The following is a 3390-nucleotide window of genomic DNA, read 5'->3' as shown; positions in this document are numbered from 1 at the left end:
GAATTTGATTAACAAACTAAAATGAAATCTTCAGCAAATTAAACTGGTAAATAACCTGAAATAATGTAAAGCAACAATTGTTATAGGTATAAAACATAGCCGGAAAAAATTTAATGGAAAATCTTACCGGAAAAACTTACCGGAAATTTGTAACAATGGAATATAAGATTTTGATTAACAAACTAAAATGAAATCTTCAGAATATTAAACGGGTAAATAACCTGAAACAATGTAAAGCAATAATTGTTATAGGTATAAAACATAGCCGGAAAAAACTTAAGGGAAAATCTTACCGAAAATACTTACCGGAAAAACTTAAAACGTCCACATATGACCTTCATGCCCGTTTATGATTTACAACCTAAACTGATTTTAATAAAATCAGTTAACAATGAGAATAAACATAAAAAGGTTAGAAGAAACAATAACCGGAAAAAATAATAAGGTTGCCGGAAATAAATAGATAAACAATCAGAAGTTTATTATAAAATACAAACTTACCGGAAAATTGATACAAATCTTGAATGATATTCGCCGGAATATATTAATAGGTGAAAGAGAGAAAAAGTTGTATGGGGTAAAAAATTAAGAAATGTTATGGTTTAAATATAGGTTAGTTGATGAGTTGGCATGCTTAAGAAAGGTAATTGGTGACATGGCAATGAGGTGGCATCCTATGTGGACACCCTAAAATGGTGACATATGGAAATTGCCCCTTGCTTTAATATTATGTATAGATTGTGTATAACCATTTATATAATTTATCTTTCATTCTCTTTCCTTCATATATATTAATTTTTAATGACATTTGATATCTCTATTAAATATTAAAGGGCAACGCCTGGGTTTTACCGATTCACCGTCCCAAGACCTACAACGCTCGGGTTTACCAACGTTTGGGTTTTACCGACCGAATAAACGTCGTTTTATATATTTTATTTGTTTATAAGTTAATTTGAAGAACTTATTTCTTAAATTTTAACTTTTGGTTTTTACCAACGTTTTTTATGCCACTACGAACGTAATTTGTATTGGCCGAATTTGTGTCGACTCACTATCGTAACACAACTGGTACATAAACAGGTCCGACATGGCCTGACGCAACGCGCCGGGTACAAAAATTAGTTATATACATTTAACAACTTTGGTGTAGCAATTACCCTATTGAGCCATTTGGCAGCACCTTAGTGGCCCGTGATATTTTTTTTAGTTCAAGCACCGTAACGAACATCACATAAACCGTTCGAATGCCAGTGTTTTTTTTAGTTTCGAAACTGTAACAAACGTAACGAAAAACAAATGAATTCAAGTAGACATGAAAGTTAGGTTTTAAAAAGAAAAAAAACACATATTTGTAACATTGGGTGGGGGGAGGGGGGGGGGCTCAAATTTTAGGTTTCCATTGATTTTAGTGTGTTTATCTTAATTTCTTGTTCAAATTAATCCGTTTCAAGTCCGAACATATTTAATAGTACAATTTAAATTACATTTTTTGTTCATTATTATTATTAAAAAAATCATTTATTTATCTCAACCAGAATTTTATCTTACTATACTATCTCAGCCAGAATTTTTTGTTCATTTGAGCCTTCTAGCTCTGTCGCCCTGCCTACTCTCTCTGTGGATGGGTACTGTGTGCTTAGATGTATCCGATCATTTCCTAAAGGGACCTCATGCGGGAGAGACGGGATGCGGGCGCAACACTTGTTGGACGCTCTTAGTGGTGAGGGATCAGTGACTTCCATGGGTCTGCTCTCAGTCATCACTGAAGTCGTCAACTTATGGCTAGGGGATCTGTGCCCCAAGGTGCTCGCTGAGTTTATTGCTTCGGCCCCCCTTACCCCTTTATTAAAGCCGGATAATGGAATTCGGCCCATTGCTGTGGGGACTATCTGGCGTAGGTTGGTTTCTAAAGTGGCTATGAAGATGGTTGGGAAGGAAATGACTCAGTATTTAGGGGACTTTCAATTTGGGTTAGGGACCCCTAATGGGGCAGAGGCGGTGCTTCACAGCGCGAACCGGTTTCTTAACTCCTTTCATGCGGACGGTTCTTTAGCTATGCTTACCGTGGACTTCTCCAACGCCTTCAATATGGTCGACCGCACAGCCCTTCTCCGGGAGGTTCATCATCATTGCCCGTCTATCTATCTATGGGTCCAGTTCCTTTATGCCCAGCCGGCTAGGTTGTACATTGGTGATGACTGTATAGGGGTTACTACTGGGGTTCAGCAAGGAGACCCCCTTGGGCCCCTCCTCTTTGCCTTAGCATTACACCCTTTTGTTCTCCGGGTACAAAATGACTGTAACCTCCCATTTCATGCTTGGTACTTGGATGATGGAACTATTATTGGTGGTGCCAACGAAGTCGCTAAAGCCCTAGACATTATCAGCTCGGAAGGGCCATCATTGGGCTTCAACTTAATATTAAGAAAACCGAGGTTTTTTGGCCAACGTGTAATGGAGTGAAAGTTAAAGATGGGTTTTTCCCTAGTGGGATTGGTAGACCAGAGAGAGGGGTAAAGCTCCTTGGAGTGGCTGTTAGTCGAGATCCCTACTTTATTAAGGAGTTGGCGAGGCGGAGAGAAGCTCGTGCGGTTGATCTTATGAAACTCTTACCTTGCCTTAGGCATCCCCAAATCGAACTCCTCCTGCTTAGGTCTTGCATGGGGGTTGCTAAGTTGCTTTTTTGGTTACGAACATGCCACCCCCATATGATGGATGATGCGGTATCCTGTTTTGATAAGGGGCTTCGAGAAGCCATCGAAGACATAGTTGTATGTGGAGGCCCGTTCTTTGGTGATCTTCAGTGGCGACTTGCATCTTTACCGATGCGCTTGGGGGGTTTAGGCCTTCTTTCGGCTCATGATGTTGGGGTTTACGCTTTTGTAGCGTCGAGGGCTCAGTCTTGGAAGCTGCAGAATCACATCTTAAGGAATAGCAGAGTTGTCGACCTGGACTCAGACTACGTGCAGGCCCTGGAACGCCTAAATGGCACTCTCCCAGACTTTGACATTGGCGGTTTCTCTAATAAGGACACCGCCCCACCAAAGCCTCAAAAAACTTTGGCGAATGCCTTTTTTGGCAAAATCGCTCAGAGCCTGGGAGAAGTTTTTGGATTGTCCCCCCGACAGAAGGCGGTTATTGAATGCTTACAAGGTCCTTATGCCCAAGATTTTCTGACCGTTATCCCAATTGATGGCTTGGGCCAAAGCATGTCTGCTGTCGAGTATAGGGCCATTCTTAAGTTGGGATGACCACTTACCCCTAATGGAATTCTCATACAATAATAGTTATCACACGAGCATTCAAGCCGCACCATTTGAGGCGTTATATGGACGAAAATGTAGGACGCCTGTGTGCTGGTCTGAAACCGGAGACAATCAATTGTCT

Source organism: Bidens hawaiensis, unplaced genomic scaffold, assembly GCF_021521415.1.
Source record: "Bidens hawaiensis isolate Kalapana, Puna unplaced genomic scaffold, B.hawaiensis_p1.1 tig00419396_1, whole genome shotgun sequence".
Taxonomy (NCBI): Eukaryota; Viridiplantae; Streptophyta; class Magnoliopsida; order Asterales; family Asteraceae; genus Bidens; species Bidens hawaiensis.
This window is presented reverse-complemented; position numbering follows the sequence as displayed.